This window comes from Hemitrygon akajei, chromosome 8, assembly GCF_048418815.1.
Source record: "Hemitrygon akajei chromosome 8, sHemAka1.3, whole genome shotgun sequence".
Classification (NCBI taxonomy): domain Eukaryota; kingdom Metazoa; phylum Chordata; class Chondrichthyes; order Myliobatiformes; family Dasyatidae; genus Hemitrygon; species Hemitrygon akajei.
Genome location: NC_133131.1, coordinates 55,522,889 through 55,548,204, shown reverse-complemented (window position 1 = coordinate 55,548,204; position 25,316 = coordinate 55,522,889).

Genomic DNA, 25,316 nt, shown 5'->3' with positions numbered 1-25,316 from the left:
CATAAGATATATTTCAGACATTGTACATATATATCATGTAATCATATAAGTCACAAATCTCCACATACTATGTATCTGAGGTATACACCTATAGAGAAGAACTGTGTACAAGTAGGGAGTGATCTTTTTACGCAACATATTCATTGATTTGTGACAATAAAATCAGGCCTATGAGGCATTATGTAGCTAAACCATTTTTCCCAGTATGAATCAAATTGTTCCAGCTTATGATTAACAGATGTTGTTATTTTCTCCATTTTGTAAATGTCCATTGTAATTTCCATCCATGCATTTAAAGCTGGGCTCTCTTGTGATAACCATTTCCTAGTAAGAGTCATTTTACCAGTCACCAACAGGATATTCATTAAATATTTCTCTCTTTTCAACCATTCTTGAGGTATATATCAAAAATATCTGGTCTTACTCTCTAAGGGTATTTCACACTTAAAGATGTCTTGTAGGGCATTGTGTATCCCCCTCCAATAGTCTTTGATAACAGAGCAGTCCCAAAAAATATGATAATGATTTGCATTTTGATTTCCACAATTTCTCCAGCAAACAGGGAGGTTACTATCGTAAAGGGATTTCTGAGAGGGTGTAATAAAATATCTTATCAAGTTTTTCCATCCAAACTTCCTCCATTTTTGTGAACTGGTACACTTCCATTGATACCTCCATATTATTGTCCATTCTTCCTCAGATATAATTATCCCTCCTTCCTTCTCCCATTGTGTTTTAATATATGAAGACGAATGTGCTTTAAGATTTGACAACCCCTTATACATGCTCGAAATGATTCTAACCGTTATCTGAATTATATGCTTTTCTAAATAGCTCTATCAAGCATGTACTTGCTTTGGTTACATTTTTAAGCGTCTTATTAATATATTGTCGCATCTGTAAATACCGATAAAAATCTTGTTTTTCTTAGAAGTGTTTCTCTATAAGCATTTCAAAACTGGACAGTGTTCCTTCTTTCATTATGTTGCAAAGAACTGTTATTCCTTTTGCTGTCCAGTCCTTAAATCTAGCATCCAATTTATTTGGTGTAAAATCCGAGTCATATTCACACCATTTAAGAATTGCAATATCTCCCTCTAGATTATATTCTTTTATAGTAGTTTTTCATATTTTAAGAGTCAGTTTCACCCATGGGTTATCAGTAGTATTCATTTACCTTTGCAGGTTGTTATCAGCCAAAATTGCTTGTATGGGGTTGGGAAGTACCCGCTCCTCAACGTTTTTCCATTGAGGGTCATATGATGGGTTGCACGAACATATCACAGCTCTCAGCTGTTCTGCAAAATAATAATCTCTAAGAGAAGGTAAGCCCCATCCCCCCTTTTCCTTTGCGAATTGCAAAGTTTTGAGACGAACTCTAGGCCTTTTACCCTGCCAAATATACCTTGATAGCATCTTGTCCATTCATTGAATTGATTTTGATTAATCTCTATTGGTAGTGTCTGAAAGAGACAAAACAGTCTGGGCAGTATATTTATTTTAATAGACTCAATCCTTGAACTGAGACTGAAAAAAGGAATCAGGTTCCATCTTGCCATGAATTCCTTATATTTTTATATAAAGGCTGATAATTGCATTCTGATGATCTTGCGAAATCTTTTGGCATAATGATGCCCAAATATTTGAAAGACTCTGTGTGGCATGCCCAGGGATATTTACTTTCAATTTCTCTTGGTGAGTTATTGATATGTAAGTAATTGGGTTTTATCTATGTTGATCTTGTATCCTGATAATTGACCATAGTGTTCAAAGGTTTGCATCAATTTAGGTAAAGAGTATGTTGGTTGCCCTAGATAGATCAAAATGTCATCCGCGTAACAAGCCAATTTATGCTCTGTCCCTTTAATAGTAATTCCCCTGATATCTTCATTTTGTCTGATTTATTGAGCTAATGGTTACAGATATAATGCGATGAGTACCGGTGACCATGCACAGCCCTGTCTCCTGCCCCTTTCTACGGTAAGACAATTTGATAAATATCCAATGATTTTAATCCTAGCTGTAGGGTTGTCATATAGTGTCTGTATAGTTATAATAATTGTGTCTTTGAAAGCAAATCTATGTAAAATTCTGGAAAGAAAATTCCAATTAAACGAGTCAAATGCCTTTTCAGCGTCCACACTTATCGCTATTGCTTCGATTTTTTTTTGTATATGATCCATAATGTGAAGTTTCCTTCGTCTATTGTCTTGCGTTTGGCGTTGTCGTATAAAACCTGTCTGATCATCACGTATCAGTTTGGGTAGAAACTCCTCTAATCGTTTGGCCATGATGGAGGTAAATAATCTATAATCTACATTAAGAACGGATATTGATCTAAATGACCCGCATTCCATTTTATCCTTGCCTTCTTTCGGTATAGCTGAGATTATCTCTTCCTTCCAACTGGGTGGCATTTGTGCCTATTTTAGAGCCCAGTTCAGTGTGGGGAGTAAAACAGGAATTAACTCATTTTTAAATTCTTGGTACCACTCTGCTGTATACCCATCTGATCCTGGTGATTTGCTTAATTTAAGCCTACTAATTGCAGCTTTTAATTCTACTTCAGTTATGTCAGCAGTCATCATTCTATTTTGTTCTTCGCTTTAAGTGGTTAACTCTAGAGAATTCAAGAAGGTGTCAATTTAGCACTATAATAATCCCTCTTAAGACAGCCTTCACAGTATCCCATAAAATGGGAGTTGAAGCTTCTCCATTATCATTAAATTATAAGTACAGACCAATTTCTTTTTTAATTTGTTCCTCAAATTACGGATCATTGAGTAGACTTGAATTTAGTTTCCAAATAATATTTTTCGGTTGTAGGTCAAAATCAACAGATAAGCATATAGGCGCATGGTCACTTACATCTGTTGTCCCAATTCTACAGGTGTTTATTTTGTCTTTGTCGTTTCCAAATGTTATGAAATAGTCGTTTCTTGTATATACAGAATGGGGAGCAGAATAATGAGTATAATCCCTTCTGTCGGGGAAAAGGTCCATCAATATATCAATCAAGCCAACATCCTCAAAAAGTGCATTAACTTTCTTATGCAAGGATTTTGTTTCATAGGTTTTTATATTGAAAGTGTCTAAGTTTGGTAGAAATTGTAAATTTAAGTCTCCTCCACATATCAGGAGACTTCCTGCTTCTGCTACCATAATATCAGTAATTTTCTGAAAGAAACCTATATCACATCCCGGGAGTGCGTAATTATTCAATAGAGTAACAGAATTTCCGTCTATATTCCCCCTTACCAGAATATATCTGCCCTCTTTATCTCCCATTTTGAATAATTTTTCAAAATGCAGTTTGCTTGAGATAAAAATAGCAACGCCTCTCCTATGTCCTGATTTATATGAGGAGAAAAAACAAATTTGTGAAGCCCATTCTCTTTAGTTTTCAATGCTCATTATTACTTAAATGAGTTTCCTGTAAATATGCTCCATGGGCTTGTTCTTTTTTCATTTTGGATATAATTTTATTACGTTTGATTGGATATAATAGCCCATTGACATTAAAAGAAATGTATTTTAATTTGTCCTTAGCCATTTGTATTTATCTGTCAATGTATCATTGAAATTAGCAAAATAAAACTTAATCGATCTACTCCCTGAACAAATAAGAACTAAGAAACGCAATTAATAACAAAAATGGCAACGAATGTGGGATTCCAAGGCTGAGGTCTCTGGTAGATTACCCTGCGTAGAGCTAGAGGAAATGTCTAGTTGTGGGGATAACCCCTCCTACTTGTGAATTGAGGACCCCATTGCAGTATTCATAAAACTCAGTGAACAAATCAATGACACAGAAAATTCTCCCCTGTGTATTCCTCCTATACACACACACACACACACACACACACACACACACACACACACACACACACACACACACACACACACACACACACACACACACACACACATATATATACACACACACCGACACACGTGTGTGCAATAATGTGCGTTATTTCCTTCGTCGTAAATCCTTCATCAATGCATTTTTCGGCTGGGATCAACAGTAACATCACGTCGTCGAGGAATTCGTTACTTCAGGAAAGTCTCTCCTAATTGACTGTGTAAATCTTTTAGACTTTTGCATTTATCGCTTTAAGAACTGTGTTCGCATTTATCACTCTCAGAACTCTGTTCGCATTTATTGCTTTAGACAATAGACAATAGACAGCAGGTGCAGGAGTAGGCTATTCGGCACTTCTAGCCAGCACCGCCATTCACTGTGATCATGGCTGATCATACACAATCAGTACCCCGTTCCTGCCCTCTCCCCATATCCCTTGACCCCGCTATCTATAAGAGCTCTATCTAACTCTCTCTTGAATACATCCAGAGACTTGGCCTCCACTGACTTCTGGGGCAGAGCATTCCACATAACCACCACTCTCTGGGTGAAAAAGTTTTTACGCAGCTCTGTTCTAAATGGTCTACAACTTATTCTTAAGCTGTGGCCTCCAGTTCTGGACTCACCCATCAGCGGGAACATGCTTCCTGCCTCCAGTGTGTCCAATCCCTTAATAATCTTATCTGCTTCAATCAGATACCCTCTCATCCTTCTACATTCCAGTGTATACAAGCCCAGTCACTCCAATCTTTCAACAAATGACAGTCCCGCCATTCCGGGAATTAACCTTGTGAACCTACGCTGAACTTCCTCAATAGCAAGAATGTCATTCCTCAAATTTGGAGACCAAAACTGCACACAATCCTCCAGGTGTGGTCTCACCAGGGGCCTGTACAGCTGCAGAAGGACCTCTTTACTCTTATACTCAATTCTTGTTATAAAAGCCAGCATGTCATTAGCTTTCTTCACTGTCTGCTGCACCTGCATGCTTGCTTTCATTGACTGATGTACAAGAACACCTAGATCTCGTTGTACTTCCCCTTTTCCTAACTTGACTCCATTTAGAACTGATGTACTTCCCTTTTCTTAACTTGACTCCTTTAAGAACTGTTCGAGTACTGTAGAGCAGTTAACTTCCGTTTAGGTTAGTCGATTGTTTACTTCTCATTTTTATTGAGCCGTGTTTAATAAATGTTTTTCTTTTTTTGTAAAAAAAAACTATCTCAATTCTATATTCATTGTTGCCGTAGCATGAAAACTTGGGGGCTCGTCCGGGATAATTACAATTTGAGTTTATAGGCTTGTTTAATTACAAGTCTGAATTTGGAAAAGGGAAATACCTGATTCTTATGTTTGATTGGCATGTGTTGGTATTCGGCAACAATGAATATTGACGACTTCCTAGCATCACCAGACCCTGAGTTATTAGCAAAGGCAAAAAAGAGTGAAATATCTGAGATTGCTAGCAGGTTGGAACTTAAAGATATTTTGAAGACTACAAAAAAGACTGTAATTCAGAGAAAAATCGCGTCACATTATGTAGGGTCGGGTGACTTTGATGAAGCGGTTGTAGATATTTTTCCAATGAGTAATCTGGAGATGCAGTTACAAATCGAACAAATGAAATTTAGAAGAAAGTAAAGCGGACTTGGAGCGATGTAGGTTAGAAGCTGAAAATGAACAGAGAACATTTGAACTTGCGGTGGCGGAATTAAGGTCCGAGAATCAGCCCTCTGGTTCTAGGAAAACGTTTGTTGCAATTCAGGAAATTAAATTGGTTCCTCCATTTAGTGAAACAGAAGTAGAGAAATGTTTTCAACATTTTGAAACAGTTGCTCTGATTTCAGAGCGGCCAAAAGAGAAATGGCCAGTGTTATTACAGCGTGCAATTGAAGGCAATGCACAACAAGTTTATACAGATATAACTGCTGAGCAAGCACTTGATTATGAAATTTTGAAGCAACAGATATTGAAGGCGTATGAGCTGAGTCCAGAAGCATGTAGAGATTCAGAAATTTTAAGAAATCTGTGGAAAAAAAAACATGTGGAATTTGCCTACGATAAAGCTGTGCGTTTTGAGAGCAAACACGAGGAAATCTGCAGATGTTGGACATTCAAACAACACACACAAAATGCTGGTGGAACACAGAAGGCCAGGCAGCATCTATAGGGAGAAGCACTGCTGACGTTTCGGACCAAGACCCTTCGTCAGGACTAACTGAAAGGAAAGATACTAAGAGATTTGAAAGTTGGAGGGAGAGGGGGAAATGCGAAATGATAGGAGAAGACCGCAGGGGGTGGGATGAAGCTAAGAGATGGAAAGGTGATTGGCAAAAGTCATACAGAGCTGGAGAAGGGAATGGATCAATGGACGGGAAGCCTACGGAGAAAGGAAGGGAGAGGTGAACACCAAAGGGAGATGGAGAACAGGCAGAGTGATGGGCAGAAAGAGAGAAAAAACAAACAACTAAATTACACATACACAGCAGTCAGTCAGAACGGAAGTCATCCGCCTCTATACCCTTTCACAGACATAGTGATTGACCCTTTGGTAAACCCTTTGATTCTCTGGGTTCATGTTACTGGCACCAATGGTTTTCTTGGGCAAGTGCACGGCCTGGATATCAGGCAATACAACACCCCGAGCAATTGTCACCCATCCCAAAAGCTAGTTCAACTCCTCGTCGTTGTGTACGGTGAGTTTTAAATGTTTCTGGATGATGCGGGACTTCGTTTTGTCCTGTGCAACTTTGCCTCCAAACCATCATATATTCCTGCAGAGCCGTCAGATGCACCGGTGCTTCGACACCCACTCCCTCAGCACAGGTGCTCTTCGTCAGCCCGACCGGGTACTGCAGCCCAGTCAGAGATGGTCTCAATTCTAATTAATAAACTACTCATCCCACATGTAAAAGAGTAACAGCAGCAACTCTTCGCTCGGCATGGATGCAATAGTAACGGCAGTGACTAATGGGGACCGGGGAATTAATAATTCTGTGTCTGTACAGTGTACGGAGAGTAAAGCGAACTCTCCAGGCAGGAGAAGGCTCACTGCAGACTGAATCTCCAGTGAGGTGGTGTTGGACCACTTGTTGTAATGGGCTAGACGGGAAGCCTCGCCACCAATGCTCATGAAGTTACCGTTCACAAACGAGTTCATGAGGCTCATGGCCTGGGAGGAGATGCCAGTATCGGGTAAACCTGTTTCAACACTTTTTAGATGTAATTCCTTCCTCGGTCTCTTGTGCTTCTTACCTGATATCGGCAAAACTTTCTTAGCGCCCTTCTTAGGGGCCTATTTCGGCATTTGAGGCATTTCGTCTGTCGGTTTCACATCGAGAAATAAGCTGAACTGGCTCGGAGCATAAATTAAATAGGCACCGCCTACAGATGTATGCGAAGGAGGGATGGTAGTACAGATGATTTCCGTTGGCTCTGTGAAGAATTGATTCATTCCAGTCAAGTATTTTTGATTGGATTTGAAGGAACAAAATTAAAGTGCTTGTTTGAACAATCAGAAGCTAGAGTTCATTGTGGGCAACACCGGGGACTGGGATCTGGCGCTAATCTAGTGCTCTGAAGAGATGGGGACGCAAAGGAGAAAAACAGATGGAAAATCATAAACAACCACTCTGATAAAATGAAAAGCTAATTTAACTAAGCAGTGTGAGGCTGAATATCGAATTTATTTTCATATCCACAAGTGCATGTGTGCACAGGTAAAGGAAACAAAATAATTCGAGTTATCGCAGCTCCAGAGGCACAACATCCATAAAACCATTAGTATAAGGAGGGAACACATTTTGAACGCTTGTCCCAAGACATTCCAATGCCTGCGCAAAGGGTTCAAGGTGCTGCTGTACTGAATGGGCGCTAAGGCTAGTGTAGGTTGGTTAACCAATACAATAGTTATAAAACTTGTGCCAAACATCAGGCAGGAGTACTCAAGGACATTTTCAACCTCTCACTGCAACGGGCGGAAGTTATCACTTGCTTCAAAAAGGCAACAATTATACCAATGTTTATGAAGAATAATGCGAGGTGCCTTAATGAATGTCGCCAGTTTGCACTCACACCAGTGATGAAATGCTTTGAGTGGTTGGTCATGACTACACTGCACTCCCGTCTCAGCAAGGACACGGACCTACTGGAATTTGCCTATCGCCGCAATAGGTCAACGGCAGATGCAATATCAATGCATTTCACTAGGCTTTCGACCACCCGGGCAACACAAACACTTACGTCAGGATGTTTATCGACTATAGCTCAACATTTAATACCATCAATCCCACAATCCTGATTGAGAAGTTCCAGAACCTGGGCCTCTGTATACCCCTCTACAATTGGATCGTCCTGACCTCAAGTTTTATCACCGTCCTCCGGCATTCCTACATAGCTAACTTGTTATCCCTCTCAACCCCATTTTTCTGCCGTCTCTCCGTAACCTTTGAGAGAAAAATGCTTGTGTGGTCCTGTCAAGAATAAAAGGCAATCGAAATGCTGACGCCATTAGGGAAAAGTCGGTTTTCCAGAGACTTTGACGCACTGTATAAAAGTAAGAAGGATGTATATGCAACACCCTGGGAAAGGTTTCACTGCCAATGCAATGGTTTTCTGTAGCAGCAGTGTTTAGGTTATGACTAGAGATAACGGGGGCTTTGGAATGTGCGCCGTGCAATGAAGGGACTGTCGTGTGCCTGAGTACGAGGTGATCTAGGTCTTTTGGTCGGCAAGAGAGGAATAGAGAAGACACCTGAAAGGAGAGGTCGTAGCAAGCATGACGGAGTGGACTTGGATTGGGGCCGGGAGTCGACGAAGCCTGGGGAAATCGATGGAGGACCGTAAGCTCCAGCATGTGAATATTAGACTGCTTCATTAAAATGGGCCTTTTTTGTTTTCTTTACTAACCTTTAGTCAAATTAAGAATTATAAAGCTAAGTCGTTTAATTGCATAAAGTGCACTGTCTGTTGTTTCGTGGTACTGATTTGTAACGGGGAAACCGGTCACTCAGCTTCCACACAAACAAAAGGTTTTGCACCTCAGATACCTCACGTTTTATGGGGCCAGAGACTGTTTGCCCGAGGCTAACGCCAGCCGAATCTATGGGTTACATGTACAACAGGTATAGGCGACAAGGAACAAATGGGGTTCACAGGGAGTCTAAGAAATGCAGAGTACTCTTAAGGTACGTTCTTATGCCGTGTCTCTCCCCACTGCCACGTTTTCCGAGCAGCGCCAGGTCTGTAGAGTCAAGATGAAAAATGTTGCGACCACCTCTGAGAATAACTTAGATATTTTGTTTATTAATCAATAGAATAATTAATACCAGCGGATATTTCACAGCGCTGACGAACTGCTCTCTGAAGGTGGACTGAGTCACACGATAAATAAACGTGTTAGTGCAACAACTTAATGTCAGCAACATGTATGCGGCGTTTTGAAGTATATATTCCGAATCGTTGTAATTATTAGGGTTCAGTCCGGCAATGGTGTCATAAAGAAATTCGGCAACATTTACCGACCACAGGATGATGAAGCTTCCGGAGATGGTGAGAAGTAAGATCACAGACCTCCTCGTGCTCTCCATCTCTGGGTCACTGCCGTTCTCCGTCTTGCTCTTACCCCTCAGTCCCTTACGGACCCGACTAGTCACTAAAATATGTCTGACTGTCAGAGCATTCAACAGTAATATTAACACGAACGGGAGTTACGGCGTTAGAACGGTAGAAAGCCATCTATATCCCAGCCACCCGCGATCCGTATAGTAGCCTAGCTTTGTAATGCATTCCCAGGGTCTATTGCCAATCACCTTCATAGGATGAAATCTAAAGAAGTAGGGTACTTTTTTTAAAATAGAGCAGAACGCCGGTAGTTGTGAGAACCACAGCCGCAGTTCTCCCGGTGAGATACTCTGCTTTCCGTTTCTGGGAAGAGATAGCGACAAACCGATCAAAAGCAAAAGTGAGAGTGAACCAGACAGAACAGTCCATGGCTGCAAGTCCCAGGGCAGAGATCGCTCGGCATACGTGGGTAATGTTCAGGAAAGTCCCGGGGAAGAAATAATGACTGATCCTCCAAAGTATGACCTCAAATATGATGGTTAGTAGATCCTCCGTTGCCATGGACACCAGGTAACGAGTGGTGCAGGTGGAGAGCCCGCACTTTCCCCGGGACAGGATCACAATCGCTACTAAATTCACTGGGGGAAGAACAAAGGGAATGAGTGAATTACTGTCTCGCCGGTCCATGGGTCTCAGGGCGGAGATGAGCCTGAAATAGAGAACAATAAACCTTTTCAGCCAACTCATTTCCAGAGGTTTAAACTGTGCAAGGCGGGAGTAGCAAATTCGTCACACGCATCCACGCTAAGTGAGAAGATACGGTGTTCGGTACCGGAGGATGAGCAGCGTTTGGGAAGGAATAATTGTCAACTCGTTACCGACGGCGTTTTGGAAAATCTATTTTGAACTCCATAAATCAGGTTTTCGGCTGCCGTATAAAGCCTGGATAACTCGGCAATTTTCTCGGCGATGGTAACTGCCGCGTTCATCTCACCTATATTCTAATACTCTCCCCATCCTGTAAAAAGCCCCGCTCCCTCCGCCTGTGTCCATTACAAAGTTCAAAGCAAGTTTGTTTTCCCCGTTCGCATGTCTTTGTCTCCTCCAAAACTCCCGGTTGCTATGTGAGCACGGAGGGCTTGCTTGGCTCGCTTCTTTTCAATTCTGCAACTGCGCTTGGCCGCGGTTTCTTCACACTGTGTCATGGAATCCGATCAGAAAGTTTCAATTTTAGCTTTTACCGATTCTGCCTGACCGCTGAATCTTCCGGGTATTTTGCACGTTGGTGGTTAAACCATTCAACTTCCAAAGGGCAGAGAATATAGGTACTTCAAAACATCAGCCTCTTATAGTGGTTTCACATGTTCCGTACCACGTCTGATCTTCATCGCACACCGCTGGGTTGGCTCTTAACTCCCTCTTCACTTCACTGGTAATAAGGGCTGGAAACAAACCCTGGTACTCTAAGACACAGACGAATTGTCTCTGGTTCGAAGGGATGTTTAACTCTCTCCATTATATCTCACCGGGCTGTCACTTCCGGCGTCGCCTTCAAACTTACAGCAAGTTCTTGAAACACAGTATAATATCTTTAAATTGGAATTTAAAGCATGTTGCCCTATTGACATGGAATTCAATAGAATTCCAACAAATGGCCCGTAAAGGTGACCATCGCCCTGGGTTATATGAGTTTACATTGTCAGCGGCTTTGCGTTGATGAATGAAAACTGCTTGTCAGAAATCCATCTGCCGGACCTCCGGCACAACATCTGTTTCAGCTGCCGGTTTAGAGTCAACCGAGGCCATGGACTAAACTGCAAGGGAAAATCTGAACGAACACGGAGTTTTGTCATAATATCTGCACCGCACTTACTGATACACAGACATCACAACACTATCGGTACCTGAACGAGTCCACAGACCGCGCACACAGAACCACAAATGTTAGCTCGCCGATGTTCTTACCGGGAACACCAATAACGACCATAATCATGTAATATATCTTTTTCCACGGTAAATTGCTTCAGACATGCTTTTTGAGATTCCGCCTGTCTTCCAGCTGCCCGCGATCTCGTTGAAGAAATTCTGAGCTGATGAATCTCCACGGACATTTATTTATACTCGCTCCAGCACACTGAATATTCGATACCAAACAAGGCTGACGAGTTCTCCAATGGTGGGGCAAAAAGAAACATGATGTAATTCAAGTAAAATCCTAATCGTGATGACGTGTTGCAAGCTTGGATGTGAAATTGCAAAATTTCAAATGACGGTTCGAGATGTCAGTGAATGTTGTTGCGAAATAGTCTAAGGCTCGCCTCTCGGCTTCATGAATTTTATTGTTTTTCTTATCTATTCCTAAGCTCTATAGACTTTATCATCATACATCGTACAAATGACACTCGAATTCGTGCAAACGCCTAAACTGACACAGCATTTGCATTCATTACAATTGTATCATCAATGGCATTTATTTTTTACAATTGAACTAAATTAGTGGCGGTGTGGACATTGAGGTAGATAGTTGTACTTTTTTTCCTAATGCAGCACCTTGACGTACTTATGGACTGAATTGTCTGAACTGAATGGCACGCAAGAAGAGCATTTCACTGTGTCTAGGTGCACGTCGCAGTAGCAGATGGTCATTTCTGGGATGAAACTGATCAGTTTGACAAATGGATATTGAAGGGTAGGCAGGGGTCAATACTGAGGTACGGGCTGATTACCTTCCATGGGTGAGTAAGGATGGGGTACTCACAACGAGTGTCGGGATTCTCGGGAGTGTTACTAGAGAGAAAAACAAGGAGATGGAAGTTCAAACCTCAATGAAGGAAGGCAGGCAGATTGATGATGCGATTTTCAATACATCCGAAATACCTCCCTTCACTGACGGGAAAGGTCATAATGCAAATGTATATAACATCGGCCTGATCTGAGTATTGTACTGTTCCTGCTCTCCATAAAAAATGTATGTCACTTCAGTGGAGCAGATGCTCAGGGGTTTCAACAGGAAGTTGCCGAACGTGGGGCGTTTCAGATCATCAGCGGATAATCTGCCATTCTCTCCTTCAAGCGGAGGACAGAGCTGTTTCATTCAGAAGATTAAACGTTATTAGAGACATGCATGTTTTCAGTAGTGGGAACCATTTCTCCATATCACGTGCGTCTATAGCGAAGGGGAAAGGTTGAGTGTAAGTGGAAGTTTTAGTGTAAGTGGAAGTTTTAGTGTAAGTTAGTGGAATGTTTTGACTTTCTTGATTTCAGTTTGATGTAAGGTAATGACCCAGCGATTGAGTTGCATACTTATTCACCAAGACTACTGCACCTTCAGTGTTCACAAAGGTATCTCCACTACATCAGATAGGGAGAGAGATAAAAGAGAAAACAGCAACAGTAACCGTGTTTAGTTGCTCAGACTACGGGATACATCGTCACGGTCACGTGGTTGATTTGAGCTCCCTGTTTCATCACACTGTAATGCTTACGGCACTGATATTCAGAGCTGTTTTCTTTGTCTGCGGCTTTCCCCACAACCATCAGAAGAGAGGAACAGCATCTCGTTTTCCAACTGGACACCTTGCAACGATAGGGAAGAGCTGTGATTCAATTTGTTTCCGGCACCGTCCAAACTGTCCTCCCGTTGTTTCTATGGTGTTGTCCATGTCCCTTTCTCGCCCCGGTACGATAAAAATCTAAAGAACGGCCAATATGTCCGACTACGGAGAGATAGAATAGAGCTCCATGTTCTAATTTATGTTGGGTAAACATAAATTAGTTCTTCCAGCAGTTTGTTTGATTTCCAACATACCTAGATATTATCGTGTTTGTGAAAGTTTGTTGGTGTGACATCTGCTGAAGGGCGGTGTTCGTCTGGAATGAAAACAAAACTGAAACAAGACGAGCGTGACCAGAGTGGGTGGGAATACAACTAACAGAAAGTAGAGGGCGGGGTTGGGAGTTACAGAGAGAGAGAGATAGACTCATTAATGACACGTATTGTTGTGGAGTCATTTCCCTGTGTACAAATGGATTAAATTGCCATCTGGAGTACAAAATGAACGGAGTGTTACAAACTTGGGAACAAAACAAATGTCGGAATGTGCTGAAGAAACACCGGGTCACAATGGAACTGCTTATTGCCAGGCAAAGGTAGTATAACATTTAGAAATTGAACTGCGTCTTTTATTTTGCATGGGAATTATTCATTCAAAACCGTGACCTTGTGTCATGGACCCGAGTGTCAATGGCGTAAACACGACACCAGTCGGCTGAAGTGTACGGGGTCAGGCATGGACTGTCCATACTTTCCGGGAGGACGGGAGTGAAGGCGAGCGTGCCAAATCGGAAGCCGAGTTTCCCGTAGTTGGTGTCAGCGACTTTAAAGGGAAGTTGCTGTCGCTTCTAAGGAGCGAGGGGAAGGCGTGGTCTGAGTAGAGGGCCAAATGAGTCCTCCAGCGGGGGCTGAGCATTCTGAGTTGGTAGCTTTTACCTCCTGGCGAATAAATGGCTAAATGCCTAACTTCAAAGTCCCAGCTACCGTAGGCTCAGCCTGTTCTCCGGAAGAAATCAAACCAATAAAGAGAAGAGGTGTATGAGTCTTGGAAAGGGAATACCTCTCAGTTGCTGGATAAGGGCCGGTGCTCTAATGACGAAAAGCGACAGGGAAGTCGCTTGGAAGTTTGAAAGTTGGAAGTTTGATGGGACCGGCTGTTGATGTAGTATGATCCGTAAAGGCAAAGAACCCGTTTGCTACCTCTGCGGCCCAGGTGCAAACATTATAACAGGTGTTTGGCACGATGGGAAGCCCATCGGAGCTTATGACGGAATTTCTGAACATGTTTCAGGAGCGGGCGTAAGAAGCTTCCTGCCTACATTTTTCGGCTAGAGAAACAATTAAATTTCTTGCTGCGTAGAGGAACCATTCAAATGGCTGAGGTGAATCAGTTAAGAATGGACCGAGTGGTGAAAGGCGCCCATTGGCGGACCTGATCATAGAACATAGAACAACAGAGCACAGTACAGGCCATTCGGCCCACAATGTTGTGCCGACCCTGAAACACTGCCTCTCATATAACCTTCCACCTTAAATTCTTCCATATACGTCTCTAGTGGTCTCAAATCAAGAAAACTTGGGGTTTCCGAATGTCTCGTAAGTTGCGCCTCCTGTCCCTCGTTTATCCAGCTGATCAGAGATGTAAGAGAGAAGGAGAATGCGATGAAGGCGCGGGAGGCCTCCGTCCACAGGGTACAATTCTCGGAAGAGGTCCCCTTGGCTGAGGTGACCACTGATAACACACCTGGCGGAATGGTGAAGGAGCTCGTGGTAGAGTTTAACTGTCCTGGTTGTTACCAGCGGGTACGCAACATCTCCCCCGCCCCCCCCCCGGTATGGTAGAACTGATAGGGACGTGGGCGTAGTTCGTCTTATGCAGAGGGGCTGCTAATGACCTGGATTCCGCGAGAAAGAGTATCGTCTGTTATAACCGTGATGAAGGGGGACACTTCAGGCGGGAATGTGAACGACGGACACTCCTCCGAGAGTGAACTCCGGAAGACCATGAAGAGGAATCAGGATTACCTGCTGGGTACTGCTGAGGCCCGAGTTGCTGAAGCCCTCAGTTGCACAGGTGAACACGATGACAGAGAGTGTCAGGAACACTTCGGATCGGGAGGTCAACCTCTGGCGGGTGACCTCGGTCCGGTGACGGTAATGTCTAGTGTTTCTGTGAGACAAGCCGGGGAGAAGCTCTCTCCGGGAAAGGGAAAGTTGACAGCCAAGTTATTCAGTTTTGGTGAGTCTACAGTACCTAGAGGTTGGAAGAGGAGTTTGATAGAGAAGATGTTGAATCTGCTGACGAGTTTGATGTGGGTTATTTCAAGAGCACTCGCCACTCTATCCGAATTAAAGTGGACACCCCGCTCAGAGAAAGTCGCGGTTACTGGCACCTGCAGAAAGGGAGGACGCTCTACAGCATCTCAAGGAAGCTGGAATCTTCACTGAAGGAATCTGGGATAATCAATTAGTCCAGAAGCCCTTGCGCGTCTCCAATAGTAGGGGCCAGGAGGATGATTGGGAAGATACGGATGGATGTGGACGATCGGACTCTGAGCAGGGGTACAGTCCCCGACCAGTATACAGCCCCGAATATCGAGGACGCGCTCGCTTGCCTGAATGGTGCGACGTGGTTCAGTGTGCTGGACTTAAAGACTGGGTATAACCAAATAGCCATGAGGGAGACTGAAGGATCCTCAGCAGGAAAGAGTAGACCGACCACCGCCCATGAATGGCATATTAATTCGGAAGATGAGGAAATGGGGTCTGGTATATGCTGCCTTTGCTCACTGCCCACTAATTGAGGAAGAGACTCCCCAACCTTCTCACGTAAAGGGAGGTGAAATCGGGGGGGGGGGGGTGCTTTCTGTAAACAGGCAGGTTTCCATCTGGACCACGAAGGGATCCTGGGATCTAAAGTAACTGGGAATGAAGCTGAGCTCAGCCAAGTGGCAGAGTGACCTGAGTTGCCAAAGGCACGAGTAATAGACCGGGGGAGACCTCACCATGTAGTATCCCAAGGAATGACTGAAACAAAAGATATAGATGATACTATACGGATGTCTCAAATTGTCTGGAGACCCCCAGCTGGACTGGCCTCTGTTGCACCGGAGGAATAGAGGGTTGGGACTATCACCATCGTGTCATATATCACTACCATTTACAAGTAGATTGGAGGTTTTGACATCACGAAATTCCTTTGAAAACAGTGTTATTAATAATGGGATGACATGTTATTTCAAAGTCATGAAGTCATGAGGACATGACTATTTTGCTGGGTGAGAGTGTAAATACCCTGGTTCATATATTTACTGTTATACTCTATGTATTTCATTTTGGCAGTTCTGTAAGAGCAGTCTGTACTGTTTTCATACTTGTTTGTGTTACTTTGGAAGACAAAAGATAGGAAAACTGCGTGCACCTAATTAGAATAGTCAGATTAAGGGGAGGTTTCTCTGGTGAGGGACATTATAGGTAGCCTTGGTGCTTTTGTTCGAGAGGAGATGAAGACAGAAGACGCTGGTGACAACCGGTCGTAGCGTATGATCCGGTGGGAGACCCGTTTGTTCCAGAAGAATTGCGAGCTACTTCCGGAAGGTGGTGTGGGCGTTCACGTTGACCGAGGGCCCCGCGCGAGAATTCAAGATGAGCTCCAACTTGTGCAAATTTGACTGTTTAATTTCGATATTCTTTACTAACCCTTCAGTTGAGATTAATAAATACAATTCCTTTAATCGTATGCCGTGCACTGGTTGTTATTTCGCGGCGTTAATTTGTAACAGGGTAGCAAATGACACAGCATCCACACAAACCTGGGTTTGGGGTGAGATCGAACGAGCCTCAATCTCACGAGTTTGGCGGAGCCGGAGGTTATCTTCCCTAGACTTAGGTAGTCAAGGGAACCAGAGTGTTTCAGTGATAATTCCGTTTTTATTTGTCTCCCATACGCACATCACTCTCTGCCTGTCTGCTTTTCATGCTTTCTGAAACATAGTTGTCGAACTATTTCCTTGAAAAGTGAAAAAGAAAAGTATTCTAACTGTGGTCTATATACAATGAATCTGATCACGCTATTGTAGAGAGGGAGAGAAAGAGAGAAGATAGAGAAGGAGGGAGGGAGGGAGGGATGGGACGGAGAGGGACAGAGTGAGAGAAAGAGAGAGGTAAGGATGGGAGAGACAGTGTTAGTGAGAGAGAGATAGAGGGAAGATAGAGAGAGAAGGAGGGAGGGATGGGAAGGAGAGAGAGGGGGAGATAATTAACGTTTACCTTCAGCTTAACTTCTGTTTGTGAGTTCACTGGTGGAGACTGTGTTATCTGAGGGCATATTAACATTAATATGGACGAGGTGTTGGAGTTCTTAATGAATGCACTAAGATACTGGCCATGTTAAACCTGGGATATAATCGAAGACAAGAGGAGGGATTTTTTTTTTTTACCTGGGCAGAGTTCTGTATGTCCTCCTTGTAAAGCGTAATGTATCGAATACCCGGGAGATGGTTCATGTTGCGTCCATATAAAGGGTAGCGGAGGGAACAACTTGCAGATGAACTTTACCACAGTGGAGAATCAGCCAATGGCATGGGATTCGGATGGGCAGGATGTGCTTGCCGATACAAGTACTGTTACCGGCAGTGGTTCTGCAGAAGTATATTCAGTTTGACCGAGTGGGCAAAAAGTTACAGGTGAAATACAACGTACGGAGATTCGGTGTTTGCTCTTTGGAAGGGACGATGAATGTGTAGAATTTGTTTTCCAACTGCGCAGAACATTCAGAAATAAGAGTTGTATATGGATTTATGGATTCTGGATTCTCTGGGGCGAACTTGCAGGTTGAACCGGAAATAACTGAGACAAATGCAATGCTGACATTGGTTTGCAGAGTACTCCAATTTGTTGCCACGGAATCCGTGGAGGCAAGTCATTGGTTGTAGTTAAGAAAATGTTAGAAAGGTTCCTGATTGGCGAGGGGGTATCTGTTTCTGGGAGGAGATTGAGGTTGAGGAACATATCACCGAATAAATGAAGGCGGAAGAGATGGAGGGAACAAATGTTCCAATTCTGATATTATATCCTGTGGTTTTGTGACCGTTTGCATTAACCATAGGGTCTTCGTCCACAGCCTCAATAAAGTGACTATCGAGAGTTTTTACCCCTTGCGTTCATTCAACCTCTTTGGTATCTTCTAAAAGACTGGATCCTGCATCACAAATTCATGCGCCACCGTTAGGAATAGACTCTCTGCAGATCGTAATTTGATTGGGGGTTGGGGGGCGGGAAGTGGGAGTCATTCTGTGTGCCGATGAAAAGAACACGAAGAAAACACCAATTCACTGCACCCAGGTACACTCGAGAATTAAAGACAGGATCTCCGATGACGTGGATGCTGTCTGCTCATTGAATTTAGAAGGACGTATCAATTTTATATGCAATTAACTAAATCTCTTTACGGTACTTCCTGTGCACTCTGAGCATGGAACAAGCCCAATGTGATCTCCTGGATGATCAGGGTGAATTCGGTCCATTCTCCTCGTGACGCGAGGTGGTCTGATTCCATTCCGTCATGGAGAAACAAAGGCTCACGTGATCGATGAGCATTTACGCGGGGTCTTAGGTATGAGATTCATTATCGAAAGCGATGTGGCGGTGACAAAAACGGGTAAATGCTGAAAAAATGTAAGATGAGATTAATAATTAATGCCTTATGGTCTTAAGGTCTAATAATTGTTAGGAAATGGATGTCGCGAAGAGTCTATTCCCGCCATGTGACTCTCTCTGCATCTAAACAAGTTTAATTCTCCCCGCTGCCAAGTTCTGCAATGACCGCCATTCCTACAGTGTCAGAATGGAAAACACAGCGACCGCCTCTCAAAGCAGCTTAAATACTTCGTTTATTAATTAATTAAATAATTCACGTGAGCTGAAATTTCCCTGTGGTGATGAACTGCTCTCTGAACTTGAACTGAATTACCGGGTAAATAAACGTGTTTGTGCAGCAACTTAATAGCATCGGCATCTCTCCAGAGTGTAAAAGTATGTATTCCAATACGTTGTGGTTATTTTGATTCATTTCGGCAAAGATGTGATAAAGGGATTCGGCGACATTTACCGACGACAGGGTAAATCCAGAGATGGTAAGAAGTAAGATCACAAACTTCCTCCTGCTCTCCATCTCCGGGTCACTGTGGTTCTCCGTCTTGCTCTGACCCCTCAACCCCTTACAACTGATCATCAAGGGCGCTCTGGGGACATGAATTTACGACTCCTGCCATTAGATTTTCTACTGATGGGTAACGCCTGGATATCCCGACAATTCTTTCCACGATGGTGATTCTCGCGGCCCCGTCCCCATGTTCTGGCTTTCTCCTCAGAATGCGTGAACCCGTTGCCACCGGCTCTGACCACTTCCAAATTACAAAGCCAATTTACTTCCTCCGTTCGCATGTCTTCGTCTCCTCCTCAGCTCCCGTTTGCCATTCTCGCGCAGGGTTCTTCCTTGGTTTGTCCTGTCCAAACCACGGCTTTGTGTTCACGTCTTGTCCATGTGCCTCGCCCAGCCCAAGAATACCTTGTCCAGCCCGGTGCTGGGATTCCTTCCCCCTGTGCTGGGGTACCCTTGTCCTGTCCAGGAATCTCACGTCCAGTCCTGTTTCTTCTCCACGTCTCGTAGCCACGTCTTGTCCTCGCCTGGTTTTGGAGTCCGAGCCCAAGTCAAGACACAGATTCTGGGTCCTTGTCCAGTCTCTGGCTCGGAGTCCATACCCAAGCCTCAATGAACCCTAGCCTCGCCATATCCTCGCCTATTTCCGGGGTCCGAGCACGAGTCTAGACCCAGGTTCGGGGTCTTTGTCCAGTCTCTGGTTCGGAATCGTAGTCTAGGTTCCTAGATTCTCGTTTCCAGTTCCTAGTTCCTCGTCCAAGTCCCACTATCCTATTCAAGTCCTATCCCAGGCCTGAAATCCTTGTCTCATCCAGGGCCTATGTCATATCCAGCGTCCTTCCTTCCCTTCTTTTCTAGCTTTCCTCTCACGCCTAGTCCCGTTCCTGGTAGTTCAGTGTCTGTGTTTTGCTTTTGGCTCCGCTCCCAACGCCCACAATATGACAGGTTTTGCCTCTTGTAGGGGTTACTTCAGAGTATTACAACATTATTTTAAATGCTTCCATTGTCATTTTCCCAGAGCGGATTATCGCATCTACCTTACCCCTCCTACTTCTCCGAAGGACAATGTTGAGTTGGCCTTATCTCTCGTTTCATTTCACGGATATCGGCGTGGAAACAAACCCTGGTCTTGCACTAAAACGCACAAAGACTCTTGTTTAAATTTTCGAAACTCCCAATGGTCGAATCTGACTCACATGTTTTGTCGAACGTTCTTCCCTGAATCACAACACCAATTCGCTTCCCGCGCCCCCGTCCAACTTGAAGCATTTTCTTAAAACATGACGGAATATTTTTTAAAACATTTGAGTGTAAAGAATGTTGCGCTATTCATCTGTATCAACTGCCGGGTTCATTTTCAGCCGAAGCAACGGATTAAACTGCAAGAAAACTTCTGAACGCACTCAGGGTTTTATTACAATATCTGCACCGCACTCACTGATAACGCCAGCATCACAACGCTGTCGGTAACGGAATGAGCACACAGAACAACAAATATTAGTTCCCCTATGGCTTCACCCGGAACTCCAATAACGTCAATGATCATCTACCATGTCTTCCTCACTCGGTAAAATGTTTGAAGTATGCTGTGTGAGATTCAGCCTGTCTCCCAGCTGCCCGCGAACTCGCTGAAGGAATTCTGAGCTGATGAATCTCCGAGCTGATGAATCTTCACCGTCATTCATCTATACTCGCTCCCGCACGCTGAATATTCGATACTACATAAGGCTGACGTGTCTTCCAGTAGCTAGGGTAAAAATAAACATGTTGCCGTTCAAGTAAAATCACAATTGTGATGAGGTATGGATAGTTTGTCACGAAATTGCAAAATCTCAAAGACAGAGAATGACGATTGGAGAAGTCAGTGAATGCTGTTGCAAAGCACTGTTAGGCTCACCTCTCGGTTTCACTATCTTGTCAATTCTTGTTGATTTTGTAAACCTTGTCCACTCTTACGCTCCATACACTCTGTCATTATCGATCAATGTTGTACTGCCATTGGACTGCTGTGCTTCACACTCAGAATTGACTCGGTTATCGATCACAGTAGCAGAAATATATCGATCTTGAATATGTTGTTCCATTATTATAGTGAAGAACCTGCATCTAATATTCAATACAAGACAAGATCCTAAAGAGTATTTGGGCTTACAAGATACTGAACGCAAACCGCTAATCAAATTAATTAAAACTTCTTCCAGCAACAGAAATCGAAATTGCCGGGTGGCTAAACGTTTCAGATCATATCCCCATTCCGGATCGCGTGTGTGTGTGTGTGTGTGTGTGTGTGTGTGTGTGTGTGTGTGTGTGTGTGTGTGTGTGTGTGTGTGTGTGTGTGTGTGTGTGTGTGTGTGTGTGTGTGTGTGTGTGTGTGTGTGTGTGTGTGTGTGTGTGTGTGTGTGTGTGTGTGTCTGTGTGTTTGTTTGTCCCATTGGAGCCAGGAAAGGATGAAGAAACCATAGTTAGAGATGTGAAACATTCTTCAACAGGAAGAAATAAACATTCTTAAGGTTTAGGAAGCAGGGATCAGACAGGGCTCTTGAAAGTTCTTAGGTAGCCATGAAAAAACTTGAGTAGGGAATTATTGGGTGAAGAAGGATGCAGGAGAAGGCCTTGATGACTAGGATTAAAGATAACTCCAAGGTATTCTACAAACAAGACAGAATCTGCAGATGCTGGAAATTCAAGTAACACACACAAAATGCTGCAGCCAAGCAGCAACTATGGGTGGGGGGGTGGGGGAAGTACAGTCGCTGTTTCGGGTCGAAGCCCTTTGGTAGGACTGGAATACACGAATGTGAAGAACAGGAGGATGAGCAATCAGGGATAAATGATGAAACATAAGACCATATAACACAGGAGCAGAGTTACACCATTCAGCCCATTGTGTCTGCTCTGTCATTTGATCATTCCCCTTCAAGCCCATTCTCCTACCTCCTCCCTGTAACCTTTCACACCCTATCAACCTCCACCTTAAATACACCCAATGACCGGGCCACCACAGCCAGGTTAACCAGCCCCATCTGGCAAAGAATTCCACAAATTCGTCACCTTTTGTGTAAAGACATTCCTCCTCATCTCCGTTCCAAATGGAACATCCCTCTATTCTGAGGTTGTGTCCTCTGTTCCTAGTCTTCCCCACTATCAGAACTATCCACTCATCTAGACAATTGAACATTCGAAAGGTTCAATGAGATCCCCACTCATCCTTCTAAATTCCAATGAGTACAGACCCACAGCCATCAAACACTCTTCATATGATCATCCTTTCATTCCTGGAATCATTTTCATGAACCTCAATTGAACCCTTTTAAATGTCAGCACATCCAGGAGGTAGAAACGGGAGGTGTGGGGTGCTGGAACTGAGGTTGGTGGTGGTGGATAGGAGATACCAACACTCTTTTCTCTAATTCCAACCTCACTCCTTCCAAATGCTCTGCTCTCCACTCCTTCCACACCAACCCATCAAACCCATAGATAAAGAAGTTGCTGTCGTAGTCTGGTGGACTGACCTCTACATGACCTCGTATTCTGCCATGATGAGCCCAGGCATCGTCTAGGTGAGCTACGCCTCATATTCCGTCTTGGAATCTTCCAATCTCATGGCGTGAACATCGATCTCTATAATTTCCTCATTTTTTTTCCTTCGCCCTTCCCCCTTCTTTGTTTCTTCCTCATGACCTTCCTATCACTTCCTCCTAGTGTCACTCCTCTTTCCTTTTCTCCCAGGATCCACTCTGCTCTACTATCAGATTCCTTCTTCTCCAGCCCTTTGCCTTTTTCACTTATCCGTCCCAGCCTCTTATTTCGGCCCCCTTCCCCATCCACCTGCTTCACCTATCACCTTTTAACTTGTAGTTCTACTCCTCCCACAAGCTTCTTATTCTGTCATCTTCCCCCTTTTTTCCCAGCCCTGTTGCAGGGTCACGGCCCAAAATCTAAACTCTTCATTCTTTTCTATGGATGCTGCCTGATCTGTCAAGATTCTTCAGCATTTTATATGCGCATCAGGTTCATGTGGTCCCTCACATGGTAAACCAGCTCCTGTCAAAGTTCGCATCAGTGTAAAGCAAACCAATTCAATCACCGGACACATAGCCCAGGAATTCATGCAAATCCTTAAACCGACAGAGCATCAGTATTCATTTCATTCTTACCAACAAAGACAATTGTTTCGTAGTATTCACCAATGAGAGGGACATTTGTGAGGAAAGCGTTAAACGGGCCGATGTGTGACAACATATGGAGGTTAAGAGAGAGGATGTACTGGAACTTCTGAAAAAAAAACACATCAGGATTGATAAATCCTTTTGTGTGGTCGGGAGAAACCCTGGGTGACTGCGGGAATGGTGTGTCCCATTTCACTAATGGGCAAATTATTGGAGAACATTCTCAGAAAAAAAGGTTTACGATCATTTGCAGAAACATTACCTGATTTGGGAGAATCAGTATGGCTTTCTGAGGGGCAGATCATGTCTCACGAGCCTGGTTCAATTCTGTGGGGATGTGACGGTTATACTTACGGTTAACCATGGTAGGACGTTTCAGAACGTAAGAAGGCTTGGTATCCTGGCAAAGTTGGCTTGTGGATTCAGGACTGACGCCCAAGAAAGCAAAGGATAGTTGTGGATGGGGGGTTTTCTCCCTGGATGCAGGTGCCACTGGTGTCCTGAAGAGATCTGTTCTGAGAACCCCGTGCATTGTGCTTTAAGAATGATGTGAATAAGGAAGTAGATCGGTGGGTTATTGTACTTGCAATGATACGGAAGTTGGTAGAATTATGGATAGTACAGAAGGTAGTCACCGATTATAACAGGACAGTGATAGGACGCAGAGCGGCGCTGAGAAGTTACAGATGGAGTTCAACCCAGAATGTTACGGAGTGATTCACTTTGGAGGTATGAATTTGAAGGCAGAGGTGATACTTTCTCGAGTCAACTGAGGGTCGTACATTAGTACGAGTTCCACGATGGAAACAGAGTGGTGAGACTTTCTCTAATGAGCTGAGGCCAGCTCAACGCTACAAGTATCACAATAAGCACGGAGTGGTGCACTGCAGAAGCCGGAAGAAGTGTGATTGACAGAAGTGCTTAAACACTTCCGCTCTTCTGCACATACCTATAGTGACGCTCAAAAGGCAATATACCTGAAAATAAATCAGGAGGAAAAAAATACAACATCGTGGCAAATAACAGAACAGCCTGGGAACCTGCGGATAGTTCACAGATTTCACTTGGTAATTTTGTTCAAACAGAGAATGGATGGAGAAACAGTGGTAGAATTGTGGTAGGTTTGAGAATATCTGTAAACGTAAATAGACTGCATTGCACATCACGGGTAGGGGAGGTCAAGTCATTCATTGACAGTGGTCAGGTTCCTGCCAAATGGCACATGTGTGCGCTGGAAAACATTGTTCTTCAAACTGTCCGCAGCCCCCGCTAATCTCCCGAGGGCACGTTCCCTTTTTGATCACAGGTCTCTGGAATATCGCTGTGGAACTTTTAAAGTGTATGGAGGAATATAAGTGCAGACTACTTTATTGTAATACGTGTCAGTTGTCACTGTGATCTCCAACACTCAGACCTCCCGGAATGAAGGGAATGACCGAAAGAAACGAATGAACGAATAATTTAGTAAAAACAAGTGTTCTCCATTTCACCTGCCTGAAAAAAACTCCTTCCCTCAATTACATAAGTGAATGTGCTCCGTTGAATGTTACAAAATAAATCGACTTCATTACGAACACCTATGTCAGAAACAGCACTAATGCAAAAATATCCTGTTTAAATAGTTGAGGTCAGGCGTCACGGAAATTTAACTGGCAAAATTCACGTTATATTTTGTTTTAAAGTAAATAGATTGCAATATCCCTTGAGGAGTCAAATTCATGACACAGAGAGAGTAAAAATAGTTTAACGTAAGTGTTTGTACAGTTGGTTGCCACTAATGTCCCTGACATGATAACCACGCTAATTGCCTCAGTGGAATTGTTCTCACCTCAATAAAAGTCTCCTAAACCGATCACCAGTCCATCCGAGCAGCTGAAACGTTCCGTACAACTGCACGCTGCTTCTGACGGAATATGGGATATCCGGCGATTTACTACATCGTGGGCATTTTCTATCCCACACTTGTAGCGGTTGGTGTCCCCGGTAAGATGCCGGAGCTGATTACTT